The 13,518-nt window shown below is 54.5% G+C and overlaps 37 non-coding genes across 37 annotated transcripts; all 37 read left to right on the plus strand.

The window, feature by feature from the left end:
• Positions 1-243: 243 nt before the first annotated feature.
• Trnah-gug (transfer RNA histidin (anticodon GUG)) lies at positions 244-315 on the plus strand. The gene has a single exon. It is a non-coding gene; the product is annotated as a tRNA-His (tRNA).
• Positions 316-602: 287 nt separating this feature from the next.
• On the plus strand, positions 603-684 carry Trnal-aag (transfer RNA leucine (anticodon AAG)). Its single transcript has one exon. It is a non-coding gene; the product is annotated as a tRNA-Leu (tRNA).
• A 78-nt stretch (positions 685-762) lies between these two features.
• Positions 763-844, plus strand: Trnal-cag (transfer RNA leucine (anticodon CAG)). The gene has a single exon. It is a non-coding gene; the product is annotated as a tRNA-Leu (tRNA).
• Positions 845-1,123: 279 nt separating this feature from the next.
• Positions 1,124-1,195, plus strand: Trnae-cuc (transfer RNA glutamic acid (anticodon CUC)). The gene has a single exon. It is a non-coding gene; the product is annotated as a tRNA-Glu (tRNA).
• A 382-nt stretch (positions 1,196-1,577) lies between these two features.
• On the plus strand, positions 1,578-1,649 carry Trnah-gug (transfer RNA histidin (anticodon GUG)). Its single transcript has one exon. It is a non-coding gene; the product is annotated as a tRNA-His (tRNA).
• Positions 1,650-2,159: 510 nt separating this feature from the next.
• On the plus strand, positions 2,160-2,241 carry Trnal-aag (transfer RNA leucine (anticodon AAG)). The gene has a single exon. It is a non-coding gene; the product is annotated as a tRNA-Leu (tRNA).
• A 78-nt stretch (positions 2,242-2,319) lies between these two features.
• On the plus strand, positions 2,320-2,401 carry Trnal-cag (transfer RNA leucine (anticodon CAG)). The gene has a single exon. It is a non-coding gene; the product is annotated as a tRNA-Leu (tRNA).
• Positions 2,402-2,680: 279 nt separating this feature from the next.
• Positions 2,681-2,752, plus strand: Trnae-cuc (transfer RNA glutamic acid (anticodon CUC)). The gene has a single exon. It is a non-coding gene; the product is annotated as a tRNA-Glu (tRNA).
• A 382-nt stretch (positions 2,753-3,134) lies between these two features.
• Positions 3,135-3,206, plus strand: Trnah-gug (transfer RNA histidin (anticodon GUG)). The gene has a single exon. It is a non-coding gene; the product is annotated as a tRNA-His (tRNA).
• Positions 3,207-3,716: 510 nt separating this feature from the next.
• Trnal-aag (transfer RNA leucine (anticodon AAG)) lies at positions 3,717-3,798 on the plus strand. Its single transcript has one exon. It is a non-coding gene; the product is annotated as a tRNA-Leu (tRNA).
• Positions 3,799-3,876: 78 nt separating this feature from the next.
• Positions 3,877-3,958, plus strand: Trnal-cag (transfer RNA leucine (anticodon CAG)). Its single transcript has one exon. It is a non-coding gene; the product is annotated as a tRNA-Leu (tRNA).
• Positions 3,959-4,237: 279 nt separating this feature from the next.
• Trnae-cuc (transfer RNA glutamic acid (anticodon CUC)) lies at positions 4,238-4,309 on the plus strand. Its single transcript has one exon. It is a non-coding gene; the product is annotated as a tRNA-Glu (tRNA).
• Positions 4,310-4,698: 389 nt separating this feature from the next.
• Positions 4,699-4,770, plus strand: Trnah-gug (transfer RNA histidin (anticodon GUG)). The gene has a single exon. It is a non-coding gene; the product is annotated as a tRNA-His (tRNA).
• Positions 4,771-5,057: 287 nt separating this feature from the next.
• Trnal-aag (transfer RNA leucine (anticodon AAG)) lies at positions 5,058-5,139 on the plus strand. Its single transcript has one exon. It is a non-coding gene; the product is annotated as a tRNA-Leu (tRNA).
• A 78-nt stretch (positions 5,140-5,217) lies between these two features.
• Trnal-cag (transfer RNA leucine (anticodon CAG)) lies at positions 5,218-5,299 on the plus strand. The gene has a single exon. It is a non-coding gene; the product is annotated as a tRNA-Leu (tRNA).
• Positions 5,300-5,578: 279 nt separating this feature from the next.
• Positions 5,579-5,650, plus strand: Trnae-cuc (transfer RNA glutamic acid (anticodon CUC)). Its single transcript has one exon. It is a non-coding gene; the product is annotated as a tRNA-Glu (tRNA).
• Positions 5,651-6,039: 389 nt separating this feature from the next.
• Trnah-gug (transfer RNA histidin (anticodon GUG)) lies at positions 6,040-6,111 on the plus strand. Its single transcript has one exon. It is a non-coding gene; the product is annotated as a tRNA-His (tRNA).
• Positions 6,112-6,398: 287 nt separating this feature from the next.
• On the plus strand, positions 6,399-6,480 carry Trnal-aag (transfer RNA leucine (anticodon AAG)). Its single transcript has one exon. It is a non-coding gene; the product is annotated as a tRNA-Leu (tRNA).
• Positions 6,481-6,558: 78 nt separating this feature from the next.
• Positions 6,559-6,640, plus strand: Trnal-cag (transfer RNA leucine (anticodon CAG)). The gene has a single exon. It is a non-coding gene; the product is annotated as a tRNA-Leu (tRNA).
• A 279-nt stretch (positions 6,641-6,919) lies between these two features.
• On the plus strand, positions 6,920-6,991 carry Trnae-cuc (transfer RNA glutamic acid (anticodon CUC)). Its single transcript has one exon. It is a non-coding gene; the product is annotated as a tRNA-Glu (tRNA).
• A 389-nt stretch (positions 6,992-7,380) lies between these two features.
• Positions 7,381-7,452, plus strand: Trnah-gug (transfer RNA histidin (anticodon GUG)). Its single transcript has one exon. It is a non-coding gene; the product is annotated as a tRNA-His (tRNA).
• Positions 7,453-7,962: 510 nt separating this feature from the next.
• On the plus strand, positions 7,963-8,044 carry Trnal-cag (transfer RNA leucine (anticodon CAG)). The gene has a single exon. It is a non-coding gene; the product is annotated as a tRNA-Leu (tRNA).
• A 279-nt stretch (positions 8,045-8,323) lies between these two features.
• Trnae-cuc (transfer RNA glutamic acid (anticodon CUC)) lies at positions 8,324-8,395 on the plus strand. Its single transcript has one exon. It is a non-coding gene; the product is annotated as a tRNA-Glu (tRNA).
• Positions 8,396-8,784: 389 nt separating this feature from the next.
• On the plus strand, positions 8,785-8,856 carry Trnah-gug (transfer RNA histidin (anticodon GUG)). The gene has a single exon. It is a non-coding gene; the product is annotated as a tRNA-His (tRNA).
• A 287-nt stretch (positions 8,857-9,143) lies between these two features.
• On the plus strand, positions 9,144-9,225 carry Trnal-aag (transfer RNA leucine (anticodon AAG)). Its single transcript has one exon. It is a non-coding gene; the product is annotated as a tRNA-Leu (tRNA).
• A 78-nt stretch (positions 9,226-9,303) lies between these two features.
• Positions 9,304-9,385, plus strand: Trnal-cag (transfer RNA leucine (anticodon CAG)). Its single transcript has one exon. It is a non-coding gene; the product is annotated as a tRNA-Leu (tRNA).
• Positions 9,386-9,664: 279 nt separating this feature from the next.
• Trnae-cuc (transfer RNA glutamic acid (anticodon CUC)) lies at positions 9,665-9,736 on the plus strand. The gene has a single exon. It is a non-coding gene; the product is annotated as a tRNA-Glu (tRNA).
• Positions 9,737-10,125: 389 nt separating this feature from the next.
• Trnah-gug (transfer RNA histidin (anticodon GUG)) lies at positions 10,126-10,197 on the plus strand. The gene has a single exon. It is a non-coding gene; the product is annotated as a tRNA-His (tRNA).
• Positions 10,198-10,484: 287 nt separating this feature from the next.
• On the plus strand, positions 10,485-10,566 carry Trnal-aag (transfer RNA leucine (anticodon AAG)). The gene has a single exon. It is a non-coding gene; the product is annotated as a tRNA-Leu (tRNA).
• A 78-nt stretch (positions 10,567-10,644) lies between these two features.
• On the plus strand, positions 10,645-10,726 carry Trnal-cag (transfer RNA leucine (anticodon CAG)). The gene has a single exon. It is a non-coding gene; the product is annotated as a tRNA-Leu (tRNA).
• Positions 10,727-11,005: 279 nt separating this feature from the next.
• Positions 11,006-11,077, plus strand: Trnae-cuc (transfer RNA glutamic acid (anticodon CUC)). The gene has a single exon. It is a non-coding gene; the product is annotated as a tRNA-Glu (tRNA).
• A 382-nt stretch (positions 11,078-11,459) lies between these two features.
• On the plus strand, positions 11,460-11,531 carry Trnah-gug (transfer RNA histidin (anticodon GUG)). Its single transcript has one exon. It is a non-coding gene; the product is annotated as a tRNA-His (tRNA).
• A 510-nt stretch (positions 11,532-12,041) lies between these two features.
• Trnal-aag (transfer RNA leucine (anticodon AAG)) lies at positions 12,042-12,123 on the plus strand. The gene has a single exon. It is a non-coding gene; the product is annotated as a tRNA-Leu (tRNA).
• Positions 12,124-12,201: 78 nt separating this feature from the next.
• Trnal-cag (transfer RNA leucine (anticodon CAG)) lies at positions 12,202-12,283 on the plus strand. Its single transcript has one exon. It is a non-coding gene; the product is annotated as a tRNA-Leu (tRNA).
• Positions 12,284-12,562: 279 nt separating this feature from the next.
• On the plus strand, positions 12,563-12,634 carry Trnae-cuc (transfer RNA glutamic acid (anticodon CUC)). The gene has a single exon. It is a non-coding gene; the product is annotated as a tRNA-Glu (tRNA).
• A 389-nt stretch (positions 12,635-13,023) lies between these two features.
• On the plus strand, positions 13,024-13,095 carry Trnah-gug (transfer RNA histidin (anticodon GUG)). Its single transcript has one exon. It is a non-coding gene; the product is annotated as a tRNA-His (tRNA).
• Positions 13,096-13,382: 287 nt separating this feature from the next.
• Positions 13,383-13,464, plus strand: Trnal-aag (transfer RNA leucine (anticodon AAG)). The gene has a single exon. It is a non-coding gene; the product is annotated as a tRNA-Leu (tRNA).
• The last annotated feature ends 54 nt before the right edge of the window (positions 13,465-13,518 follow it).

Genomic DNA, 13,518 nt, shown 5'->3' on the forward strand with positions numbered 1-13,518 from the left:
CTTATCGAGGCACATACCTGTGGTCAACAGAGTTGGAGGACTGCAAGACATTGCCACGGGGGTTGAATGCAGCTAACCACACTGCTTAGTGTCCTAACAGCGCAGACACGTTCGTTTGCCAGTATACATATAATGGAGACCGCGTCTGGCACAGCTGTGGGGAGACACAGTGGTGTGTGGGCCGAGCTTTGCTGTTCATCGCCACTTGCAGTCGCGAGAACTGCCGTCGGCGGTGCCTCCGTGGCCGTGATCGTCTAGTGGTTAGGACATTGCGTTGTGGCCGCAATAACCCAGGTTCGAATCCTGGTCACGGCAATTTTTAAAGTTTTGCCTTGCTGTCGCTGCAGTGACGATTGTGACTCAGTGTTTGAAATCACGGTGCCCTCTTGATTTTTCACTCATGTTCCGCAGGCTGCGGGTGGCACTACCAATTCATTATCAACACGTAATGCCGCCGCACCAGAGAGCGGGCAGCTGCCTGTGTAGTTAATCTCTATTCGAAAATGGCAGTTGTTTGAGGTGCAATGGATGAGCAGCCAGTCGCAGCAGAACAGGAAGCTGTGTCGTGCACTGTTTCTACAAAAGCGAAGAACACGGGCACAGGTAGCGTGGCCGAGCGGTCTAAGGCGCTGGTTTAAGGCACCAGTCTCTTCGGAGGCGTGGGTTCGAATCCCACCGCTGCCAGCTTTTTCTCGTTTTTTGTGCCATTGCGATGTTTTCTCGTGGGGTAGAACGCAGCTCCTGTGACCGCCGTGCCACGTAGGTAGCGTGGCCGAGCGGTCTAAGGCGCTGGTTTCAGGCACCAGTCTCTTCGGAGGCGTGGGTTCGAATCCCACCGCTGCCAACGTTTTCTGTCTCGAAAGCAGGAGCACTGATTACCCGCGAAGGGAACAGCGCAGCAAGCCGTGAGCGTCTCTTTCTTAAATTGTCGTAGCAGCACAGTGCGTGGTGCAACGACAGGATTCACAGGCGCAGTCTGGTGTCACGATTGCTGGCGTTCGTCTCCACGAAATGCGTCCCGAGCATGCCGTTCTACAAAGTGGAAACGCTAAATTTTGGCCGTTGTCGTCAAGTAGCGTGTGTACTGTTTGCTGCGTTCGCTGGAGGAGCGCTTGCGTCGTTATCCGGTGTGGTCTAGTGGCTAGGATACCTGGCTCTCACCCAGGAGGCCCGGGTTCGATTCCCGGTACCGGAAATGCGCATTTTGTTGCTCCTCTTATGCGACTTGGCCCGACTTAGCTCGACTGACGCTCCGCTGACGCTTGCAGAAAATTACGTTAAGTACGATTCGCGGTCACAAGTGACGGCGAGAGCGATGCGACGTCTGTCCACCTCTTATTGAGGCACATACCTGTGGCCAACAGAGTTGGAGGACTGCAAGACATTGCCACGGGGGTTGAATGCAGCTAACCACACTGCTTAGTGTCCTTACAGCGCAGACACGTTCGTTTGCCAGTATACATATAATGGAGACCGCGTCTGGCACAGCTGTGGGGAGACACAGTGGTGTGTGGGCCGAGCTTTGCTGTTCATCGCCACTTGCAGTCGCGAGAACTGCCGTCGGCGGTGCCTCCGTGGCCGTGATCGTCTAGTGGTTAGGACATTGCGTTGTGGCCGCAATAACCCAGGTTCGAATCCTGGTCACGGCAATTTTTAAAGTTTTGCCTTGCTGTCGCTGCAGTGACGATTGTGACTCAGTGTTTGAAATCACGGTGCCCTCTTGATTTTTCACTCATGTTCCGCAGGCTGCGGGTGGCACTACCAATTCATTATCAACACGTAATGCCGCCGCACCAGAGAGCGGGCAGCTGCCTGTGTAGTTAATCTCTATTCGAAAAGCCCGCATCTCGTGGTCGTGCGGTAGCGTTCTCGCTTCCCACGCCCGGGTTCCCGGGTTCGATTCCCGGCGGGGTCAGGGATTTTCTCTGCCTCGTGATGGCTGGGTGTTGTGTGCTGTCCTTAGGTTAGTTAGGTTTAAGTAGTTCTAAGTTCTAGGGGACTGATGACCATAGATGTTAAGTCCCATAGTGCTCAGAGCCATTTGAACCATCTATTCGAAAATGGCAGTTGTTTGAGGTGCAATGGATGAGCAGCCAGTCGCAGCAGAACAGGAAGCTGTGTCGTGCACTGTTTCTACAAAAGCGAAGAACACGGGCACAGGTAGCGTGGCCGAGCGGTCTAAGGCGCTGGTTTAAGGCACCAGTCTCTTCGGAGGCGTGGGTTCGAATCCCACAGCTGCCAGCTTTTTCTCGTTTTTTGTGCCATTGCGATGTTTTCTCGTGGGGTAGAACGCAGCTCCTGTGACCGCCGTGCCACGTAGGTAGCGTGGCCGAGCGGTCTAAGGCGCTGGTTTCAGGCACCAGTCTCTTCGGAGGCGTGGGTTCGAATCCCACAGCTGCCAACGTTTTCTGTCTCGAAAGCAGGAGCACTGATTACCCGCGAAGGGAACAGCGCAGCAAGCCGTGAGCGTCTCTTTCTTAAATTGTCGTAGCAGCACAGTGCGTGGTGCAACGACAGGATTCACAGGCGCAGTCTGGTGTCACGATTGCTGGCGTTCGTCTCCACGAAATGCGTCCCGAGCATGCCGTTCTACAAAGTGGAAACGCTAAATTTTGGCCGTTGTCGTCAAGTAGCGTGTGTACTGTTTGCTGCGTTCGCTGGAGGAGCGCTTGCGTCGTTATCCGGTGTGGTCTAGTGGCTAGGATACCTGGCTCTCACCCAGGAGGCCCGGGTTCGATTCCCGGTACCGGAAATGCGCATTTTGTTGCTCCTCTTATGCGACTTGGCCCGACTTAGCTCGACTGACGCTCCGCTGACGCTTGCAGAAAATTACGTTAAGTACGATTCGCGGTCACAAGTGACGGCGAGAGCGATGCGACGTCTGTCCACCTCTTATTGAGGCACATACCTGTGGCCAACAGAGTTGGAGGACTGCAAGACATTGCCACGGGGGTTGAATGCAGCTAACCACACTGCTTAGTGTCCTTACAGCGCAGACACGTTCGTTTGCCAGTATACATATAATGGAGACCGCGTCTGGCACAGCTGTGGGGAGACACAGTGGTGTGTGGGCCGAGCTTTGCTGTTCATCGCCACTTGCAGTCGCGAGAACTGCCGTCGGCGGTGCCTCCGTGGCCGTGATCGTCTAGTGGTTAGGACATTGCGTTGTGGCCGCAATAACCCAGGTTCGAATCCTGGTCACGGCAATTTTTAAAGTTTTGCCTTGCTGTCGCTGCAGTGACGATTGTGACTCAGTGTTTGAAATCACGGTGCCCTCTTGATTTTTCACTCATGTTCCGCAGGCTGCGGGTGGCACTACCAATTCATTATCAACACGTAATGCCGCCGCACCAGAGAGCGGGCAGCTGCCTGTGTAGTTAATCTCTATTCGAAAAGCCCGCATCTCGTGGTCGTGCGGTAGCGTTCTCGCTTCCCACGCCCGGGTTCCCGGGTTCGATTCCCGGCGGGGTCAGGGATTTTCTCTGCCTCGTGATGGCTGGGTGTTGTGTGCTGTCCTTAGGTTAGTTAGGTTTAAGTAGTTCTAAGTTCTAGGGGACTGATGACCATAGATGTTAAGTCCCATAGTGCTCAGAGCCATTTGAACCATCTATTCGAAAATGGCAGTTGTTTGAGGTGCAATGGATGAGCAGCCAGTCGCAGCAGAACAGGAAGCTGTGTCGTGCACTGTTTCTACAAAAGCGAAGAACACGGGCACAGGTAGCGTGGCCGAGCGGTCTAAGGCGCTGGTTTAAGGCACCAGTCTCTTCGGAGGCGTGGGTTCGAATCCCACAGCTGCCAGCTTTTTCTCGTTTTTTGTGCCATTGCGATGTTTTCTCGTGGGGTAGAACGCAGCTCCTGTGACCGCCGTGCCACGTAGGTAGCGTGGCCGAGCGGTCTAAGGCGCTGGTTTCAGGCACCAGTCTCTTCGGAGGCGTGGGTTCGAATCCCACAGCTGCCAACGTTTTCTGTCTCGAAAGCAGGAGCACTGATTACCCGCGAAGGGAACAGCGCAGCAAGCCGTGAGCGTCTCTTTCTTAAATTGTCGTAGCAGCACAGTGCGTGGTGCAACGACAGGATTCACAGGCGCAGTCTGGTGTCACGATTGCTGGCGTTCGTCTCCACGAAATGCGTCCCGAGCATGCCGTTCTACAAAGTGGAAACGCTAAATTTTGGCCGTTGTCGTCAAGTAGCCTGTGTACTGTTTGCTGCGTTCGCTGGAGGAGCGCTTGCGTCGTTATCCGGTGTGGTCTAGTGGCTAGGATACCTGGCTCTCACCCAGGAGGCCCGGGTTCGATTCCCGGTACCGGAAATGCGCGTTTTGTTGCTCCTCTTATGCGACTTGGCCCGACTTAGCTTTTAGCTCGACTGACGCTCCGCTGACGCTTGCAGAAAATTACGTTAAGTACGATTCGCGGTCACAAGTGACGGCGAGAGCGATGCGACGTCTGTCCACCTCTTATCGAGGCACATACCTGTGGTCAACAGAGTTGGAGGACTGCAAGACATTGCCACGGGGGTTGAATGCAGCTAACCACACTGCTTAGTGTCCTAACAGCGCAGACACGTTCGTTTGCCAGTATACATATAATGGAGACCGCGTCTGGCACAGCTGTGGGGAGACACAGTGGTGTGTGGGCCGAGCTTTGCTGTTCATCGCCACTTGCAGTCGCGAGAACTGCCGTCGGCGGTGCCTCCGTGGCCGTGATCGTCTAGTGGTTAGGACATTGCGTTGTGGCCGCAATAACCCAGGTTCGAATCCTGGTCACGGCAATTTTTAAAGTTTTGCCTTGCTGTCGCTGCAGTGACGATTGTGACTCAGTGTTTGAAATCACGGTGCCCTCTTGATTTTTCACTCATGTTCCGCAGGCTGCGGGTGGCACTACCAATTCATTATCAACACGTAATGCCGCCGCACCAGAGAGCGGGCAGCTGCCTGTGTAGTTAATCTCTATTCGAAAATGGCAGTTGTTTGAGGTGCAATGGATGAGCAGCCAGTCGCAGCAGAACAGGAAGCTGTGTCGTGCACTGTTTCTACAAAAGCGAAGAACACGGGCACAGGTAGCGTGGCCGAGCGGTCTAAGGCGCTGGTTTAAGGCACCAGTCTCTTCGGAGGCGTGGGTTCGAATCCCACAGCTGCCAGCTTTTTCTCGTTTTTTGTGCCATTGCGATGTTTTCTCGTGGGGTAGAACGCAGCTCCTGTGACCGCCGTGCCACGTAGGTAGCGTGGCCGAGCGGTCTAAGGCGCTGGTTTCAGGCACCAGTCTCTTCGGAGGCGTGGGTTCGAATCCCACAGCTGCCAACGTTTTCTGTCTCGAAAGCAGGAGCACTGATTACCCGCGAAGGGAACAGCGCAGCAAGCCGTGAGCGTCTCTTTCTTAAATTGTCGTAGCAGCACAGTGCGTGGTGCAACGACAGGATTCACAGGCGCAGTCTGGTGTCACGATTGCTGGCGTTCGTCTCCACGAAATGCGTCCCGAGCATGCCGTTCTACAAAGTGGAAACGCTAAATTTTGGCCGTTGTCGTCAAGTAGCCTGTGTACTGTTTGCTGCGTTCGCTGGAGGAGCGCTTGCGTCGTTATCCGGTGTGGTCTAGTGGCTAGGATACCTGGCTCTCACCCAGGAGGCCCGGGTTCGATTCCCGGTACCGGAAATGCGCGTTTTGTTGCTCCTCTTATGCGACTTGGCCCGACTTAGCTTTTAGCTCGACTGACGCTCCGCTGACGCTTGCAGAAAATTACGTTAAGTACGATTCGCGGTCACAAGTGACGGCGAGAGCGATGCGACATCTGTCCACCTCTTATCGAGGCACATACCTGTGGTCAACAGAGTTGGAGGACTGCAAGACATTGCCACGGGGGTTGAATGCAGCTAACCACACTGCTTAGTGTCCTAACAGCGCAGACACGTTCGTTTGCCAGTATACATATAATGGAGACCGCGTCTGGCACAGCTGTGGGGAGACACAGTGGTGTGTGGGCCGAGCTTTGCTGTTCATCGCCACTTGCAGTCGCGAGAACTGCCGTCGGCGGTGCCTCCGTGGCCGTGATCGTCTAGTGGTTAGGACATTGCGTTGTGGCCGCAATAACCCAGGTTCGAATCCTGGTCACGGCAATTTTTAAAGTTTTGCCTTGCTGTCGCTGCAGTGACGATTGTGACTCAGTGTTTGAAATCACGGTGCCCTCTTGATTTTTCACTCATGTTCCGCAGGCTGCGGGTGGCACTACCAATTCATTATCAACACGTAATGCCGCCGCACCAGAGAGCGGGCAGCTGCCTGTGTAGTTAATCTCTATTCGAAAATGGCAGTTGTTTGAGGTGCAATGGATGAGCAGCCAGTCGCAGCAGAACAGGAAGCTGTGTCGTGCACTGTTTCTACAAAAGCGAAGAACACGGGCACAGGTAGCGTGGCCGAGCGGTCTAAGGCGCTGGTTTAAGGCACCAGTCTCTTCGGAGGCGTGGGTTCGAATCCCACAGCTGCCAGCTTTTTCTCGTTTTTTGTGCCATTGCGATGTTTTCTCGTGGGGTAGAACGCAGCTCCTGTGACCGCCGTGCCACGTAGGTAGCGTGGCCGAGCGGTCTAAGGCGCTGGTTTCAGGCACCAGTCTCTTCGGAGGCGTGGGTTCGAATCCCACAGCTGCCAACGTTTTCTGTCTCGAAAGCAGGAGCACTGATTACCCGCGAAGGGAACAGCGCAGCAAGCCGTGAGCGTCTCTTTCTTAAATTGTCGTAGCAGCACAGTGCGTGGTGCAACGACAGGATTCACAGGCGCAGTCTGGTGTCACGATTGCTGGCGTTCGTCTCCACGAAATGCGTCCCGAGCATGCCGTTCTACAAAGTGGAAACGCTAAATTTTGGCCGTTGTCGTCAAGTAGCCTGTGTACTGTTTGCTGCGTTCGCTGGAGGAGCGCTTGCGTCGTTATCCGGTGTGGTCTAGTGGCTAGGATACCTGGCTCTCACCCAGGAGGCCCGGGTTCGATTCCCGGTACCGGAAATGCGCGTTTTGTTGCTCCTCTTATGCGACTTGGCCCGACTTAGCTTTTAGCTCGACTGACGCTCCGCTGACGCTTGCAGAAAATTACGTTAAGTACGATTCGCGGTCACAAGTGACGGCGAGAGCGATGCGACGTCTGTCCACCTCTTATTGAGGCACATACCTGTGGCCAACAGAGTTGGAGGACTGCAAGACATTGCCACGGGGGTTGAATGCAGCTAACCACACTGCTTAGTGTCCTTACAGCGCAGACACGTTCGTTTGCCAGTATACATATAATGGAGACCGCGTCTGGCACAGCTGTGGGGAGACACAGTGGTGTGTGGGCCGAGCTTTGCTGTTCATCGCCACTTGCAGTCGCGAGAACTGCCGTCGGCGGTGCCTCCGTGGCCGTGATCGTCTAGTGGTTAGGACATTGCGTTGTGGCCGCAATAACCCAGGTTCGAATCCTGGTCACGGCAATTTTTAAAGTTTTGCCTTGCTGTCGCTGCAGTGACGATTGTGACTCAGTGTTTGAAATCACGGTGCCCTCTTGATTTTTCACTCATGTTCCGCAGGCTGCGGGTGGCACTACCAATTCATTATCAACACGTAATGCCGCCGCACCAGAGAGCGGGCAGCTGCCTGTGTAGTTAATCTCTATTCGAAAAGCCCGCATCTCGTGGTCGTGCGGTAGCGTTCTCGCTTCCCACGCCCGGGTTCCCGGGTTCGATTCCCGGCGGGGTCAGGGATTTTCTCTGCCTCGTGATGGCTGGGTGTTGTGTGCTGTCCTTAGGTTAGTTAGGTTTAAGTAGTTCTAAGTTCTAGGGGACTGATGACCATAGATGTTAAGTCCCATAGTGCTCAGAGCCATTTGAACCATCTATTCGAAAATGGCAGTTGTTTGAGGTGCAATGGATGAGGAGCCAGTCGCAGCAGAACAGGAAGCTGTGTCGTGCACTGTTTCTACAAAAGCGAAGAACACGGGCACAGGTAGCGTGGCCGAGCGGTCTAAGGCGCTGGTTTCAGGCACCAGTCTCTTCGGAGGCGTGGGTTCGAATCCCACAGCTGCCAACGTTTTCTGTCTCGAAAGCAGGAGCACTGATTACCCGCGAAGGGAACAGCGCAGCAAGCCGTGAGCGTCTCTTTCTTAAATTGTCGTAGCAGCACAGTGCGTGGTGCAACGACAGGATTCACAGGCGCAGTCTGGTGTCACGATTGCTGGCGTTCGTCTCCACGAAATGCGTCCCGAGCATGCCGTTCTACAAAGTGGAAACGCTAAATTTTGGCCGTTGTCGTCAAGTAGCCTGTGTACTGTTTGCTGCGTTCGCTGGAGGAGCGCTTGCGTCGTTATCCGGTGTGGTCTAGTGGCTAGGATACCTGGCTCTCACCCAGGAGGCCCGGGTTCGATTCCCGGTACCGGAAATGCGCGTTTTGTTGCTCCTCTTATGCGACTTGGCCCGACTTAGCTTTTAGCTCGACTGACGCTCCGCTGACGCTTGCAGAAAATTACGTTAAGTACGATTCGCGGTCACAAGTGACGGCGAGAGCGATGCGACATCTGTCCACCTCTTATCGAGGCACATACCTGTGGTCAACAGAGTTGGAGGACTGCAAGACATTGCCACGGGGGTTGAATGCAGCTAACCACACTGCTTAGTGTCCTAACAGCGCAGACACGTTCGTTTGCCAGTATACATATAATGGAGACCGCGTCTGGCACAGCTGTGGGGAGACACAGTGGTGTGTGGGCCGAGCTTTGCTGTTCATCGCCACTTGCAGTCGCGAGAACTGCCGTCGGCGGTGCCTCCGTGGCCGTGATCGTCTAGTGGTTAGGACATTGCGTTGTGGCCGCAATAACCCAGGTTCGAATCCTGGTCACGGCAATTTTTAAAGTTTTGCCTTGCTGTCGCTGCAGTGACGATTGTGACTCAGTGTTTGAAATCACGGTGCCCTCTTGATTTTTCACTCATGTTCCGCAGGCTGCGGGTGGCACTACCAATTCATTATCAACACGTAATGCCGCCGCACCAGAGAGCGGGCAGCTGCCTGTGTAGTTAATCTCTATTCGAAAATGGCAGTTGTTTGAGGTGCAATGGATGAGCAGCCAGTCGCAGCAGAACAGGAAGCTGTGTCGTGCACTGTTTCTACAAAAGCGAAGAACACGGGCACAGGTAGCGTGGCCGAGCGGTCTAAGGCGCTGGTTTAAGGCACCAGTCTCTTCGGAGGCGTGGGTTCGAATCCCACAGCTGCCAGCTTTTTCTCGTTTTTTGTGCCATTGCGATGTTTTCTCGTGGGGTAGAACGCAGCTCCTGTGACCGCCGTGCCACGTAGGTAGCGTGGCCGAGCGGTCTAAGGCGCTGGTTTCAGGCACCAGTCTCTTCGGAGGCGTGGGTTCGAATCCCACAGCTGCCAACGTTTTCTGTCTCGAAAGCAGGAGCACTGATTACCCGCGAAGGGAACAGCGCAGCAAGCCGTGAGCGTCTCTTTCTTAAATTGTCGTAGCAGCACAGTGCGTGGTGCAACGACAGGATTCACAGGCGCAGTCTGGTGTCACGATTGCTGGCGTTCGTCTCCACGAAATGCGTCCCGAGCATGCCGTTCTACAAAGTGGAAACGCTAAATTTTGGCCGTTGTCGTCAAGTAGCCTGTGTACTGTTTGCTGCGTTCGCTGGAGGAGCGCTTGCGTCGTTATCCGGTGTGGTCTAGTGGCTAGGATACCTGGCTCTCACCCAGGAGGCCCGGGTTCGATTCCCGGTACCGGAAATGCGCGTTTTGTTGCTCCTCTTATGCGACTTGGCCCGACTTAGCTTTTAGCTCGACTGACGCTCCGCTGACGCTTGCAGAAAATTACGTTAAGTACGATTCGCGGTCACAAGTGACGGCGAGAGCGATGCGACATCTGTCCACCTCTTATCGAGGCACATACCTGTGGTCAACAGAGTTGGAGGACTGCAAGACATTGCCACGGGGGTTGAATGCAGCTAACCACACTGCTTAGTGTCCTAACAGCGCAGACACGTTCGTTTGCCAGTATACATATAATGGAGACCGCGTCTGGCACAGCTGTGGGGAGACACAGTGGTGTGTGGGCCGAGCTTTGCTGTTCATCGCCACTTGCAGTCGCGAGAACTGCCGTCGGCGGTGCCTCCGTGGCCGTGATCGTCTAGTGGTTAGGACATTGCGTTGTGGCCGCAATAACCCAGGTTCGAATCCTGGTCACGGCAATTTTTAAAGTTTTGCCTTGCTGTCGCTGCAGTGACGATTGTGACTCAGTGTTTGAAATCACGGTGCCCTCTTGATTTTTCACTCATGTTCCGCAGGCTGCGGGTGGCACTACCAATTCATTATCAACACGTAATGCCGCCGCACCAGAGAGCGGGCAGCTGCCTGTGTAGTTAATCTCTATTCGAAAATGGCAGTTGTTTGAGGTGCAATGGATGAGCAGCCAGTCGCAGCAGAACAGGAAGCTGTGTCGTGCACTGTTTCTACAAAAGCGAAGAACACGGGCACAGGTAGCGTGGCCGAGCGGTCTAAGGCGCTGGTTTAAGGCACCAGTCTCTTCGGAGGCGTGGGTTCGAATCCCACCGCTGCCAGCTTTTTCTCGTTTTTTGTGCCATTGCGATGTTTTCTCGTGGGGTAGAACGCAGCTCCTGTGACCGCCGTGCCACGTAGGTAGCGTGGCCGAGCGGTCTAAGGCGCTGGTTTCAGGCACCAGTCTCTTCGGAGGCGTGGGTTCGAATCCCACAGCTGCCAACGTTTTCTGTCTCGAAAGCAGGAGCACTGATTACCCGCGAAGGGAACAGCGCAGCAAGCCGTGAGCGTCTCTTTCTTAAATTGTCGTAGCAGCACAGTGCGTGGTGCAACGACAGGATTCACAGGCGCAGTCTGGTGTCACGATTGCTGGCGTTCGTCTCCACGAAATGCGTCCCGAGCATGCCGTTCTACAAAGTGGAAACGCTAAATTTTGGCCGTTGTCGTCAAGTAGCGTGTGTACTGTTTGCTGCGTTCGCTGGAGGAGCGCTTGCGTCGTTATCCGGTGTGGTCTAGTGGCTAGGATACCTGGCTCTCACCCAGGAGGCCCGGGTTCGATTCCCGGTACCGGAAATGCGCATTTTGTTGCTCCTCTTATGCGACTTGGCCCGACTTAGCTCGACTGACGCTCCGCTGACGCTTGCAGAAAATTACGTTAAGTACGATTCGCGGTCACAAGTGACGGCGAGAGCGATGCGACGTCTGTCCACCTCTTATTGAGGCACATACCTGTGGCCAACAGAGTTGGAGGACTGCAAGACATTGCCACGGGGGTTGAATGCAGCTAACCACACTGCTTAGTGTCCTTACAGCGCAGACACGTTCGTTTGCCAGTATACATATAATGGAGACCGCGTCTGGCACAGCTGTGGGGAGACACAGTGGTGTGTGGGCCGAGCTTTGCTGTTCATCGCCACTTGCAGTCGCGAGAACTGCCGTCGGCGGTGCCTCCGTGGCCGTGATCGTCTAGTGGTTAGGACATTGCGTTGTGGCCGCAATAACCCAGGTTCGAATCCTGGTCACGGCAATTTTTAAAGTTTTGCCTTGCTGTCGCTGCAGTGACGATTGTGACTCAGTGTTTGAAATCACGGTGCCCTCTTGATTTTTCACTCATGTTCCGCAGGCTGCGGGTGGCACTACCAATTCATTATCAACACGTAATGCCGCCGCACCAGAGAGCGGGCAGCTGCCTGTGTAGTTAATCTCTATTCGAAAAGCCCGCATCTCGTGGTCGTGCGGTAGCGTTCTCGCTTCCCACGCCCGGGTTCCCGGGTTCGATTCCCGGCGGGGTCAGGGATTTTCTCTGCCTCGTGATGGCTGGGTGTTGTGTGCTGTCCTTAGGTTAGTTAGGTTTAAGTAGTTCTAAGTTCTAGGGGACTGATGACCATAGATGTTAAGTCCCATAGTGCTCAGAGCCATTTGAACCATCTATTCGAAAATGGCAGTTGTTTGAGGTGCAATGGATGAGCAGCCAGTCGCAGCAGAACAGGAAGCTGTGTCGTGCACTGTTTCTACAAAAGCGAAGAACACGGGCACAGGTAGCGTGGCCGAGCGGTCTAAGGCGCTGGTTTAAGGCACCAGTCTCTTCGGAGGCGTGGGTTCGAATCCCACAGCTGCCAGCTTTTTCTCGTTTTTTGTGCCATTGCGATGTTTTCTCGTGGGGTAGAACGCAGCTCCTGTGACCGCCGTGCCACGTAGGTAGCGTGGCCGAGCGGTCTAAGGCGCTGGTTTCAGGCACCAGTCTCTTCGGAGGCGTGGGTTCGAATCCCACAGCTGCCAACGTTTTCTGTCTCGAAAGCAGGAGCACTGATTACCCGCGAAGGGAACAGCGCAGCAAGCCGTGAGCGTCTCTTTCTTAAATTGTCGTAGCAGCACAGTGCGTGGTGCAACGACAGGATTCACAGGCGCAGTCTGGTGTCACGATTGCTGGCGTTCGTCTCCACGAAATGCGTCCCGAGCATGCCGTTCTACAAAGTGGAAACGCTAAATTTTGGCCGTTGTCGTCAAGTAGCCTGTGTACTGTTTGCTGCGTTCGCTGGAGGAGCGCTTGCGTCGTTATCCGGTGTGGTCTAGTGGCTAGGATACCTGGCTCTCACCCAGGAGGCCCGGGTTCGATTCCCGGTACCGGAAATGCGCGTTTTGTTGCTCCTCTTATGCGACTTGGCCCGACTTAGCTTTTAGCTCGACTGACGCTCCGCTGACGCTTGCAGAAAATTACGTTAAGTACGATTCGCGGTCACAAGTGACGGCGAGAGCGATGCGACATCTGTCCACCTCTTATCGAGGCACATACCTGTGGTCAACAGAGTTGGAGGACTGCAAGACATTGCCACGGGGGTTGAATGCAGCTAACCACACTGCTTAGTGTCCTAACAGCGCAGACACGTTCGTTTGCCAGTATACATATAATGGAGACCGCGTCTGGCACAGCTGTGGGGAGACACAGTGGTGTGTGGGCCGAGCTTTGCTGTTCATCGCCACTTGCAGTCGCGAGAACTGCCGTCGGCGGTGCCTCCGTGGCCGTGATCGTCTAGTGGTTAGGACATTGCGTTGTGGCCGCAATAACCCAGGTTCGAATCCTGGTCACGGCAATTTTTAAAGTTTTGCCTTGCTGTCGCTGCAGTGACGATTGTGACTCAGTGTTTGAAATCACGGTGCCCTCTTGATTTTTCACTCATGTTCCGCAGGCTGCGGGTGGCACTACCAATTCATTATCAACACGTAATGCCGCCGCACCAGAGAGCGGGCAGCTGCCTGTGTAGTTAATCTCTATTCGAAAATGGCAGTTGTTTGAGGTGCAATGGATGAGCAGCCAGTCGCAGCAGAACAGGAAGCTGTGTCGTGCACTGTTTCTACAAAAGCGAAGAACACGGGCACAGGTAGCGTGGCCGAGCGGTCTAAGGCGCTGGTTTAAGGCACCAGTCTCTTCGGAGGCGTGGGTTCGAATCCCACAGCTGCCAGCTTTTTCTCGTTTTTTGTGCCATTGCGATGTTTTCTCGTGGGGTAGAACGCAG

This window comes from Schistocerca nitens, chromosome 1 (assembly GCF_023898315.1).
Source record: "Schistocerca nitens isolate TAMUIC-IGC-003100 chromosome 1, iqSchNite1.1, whole genome shotgun sequence".
NCBI lineage: Eukaryota > Metazoa > Arthropoda > Insecta > Orthoptera > Acrididae > Schistocerca > Schistocerca nitens.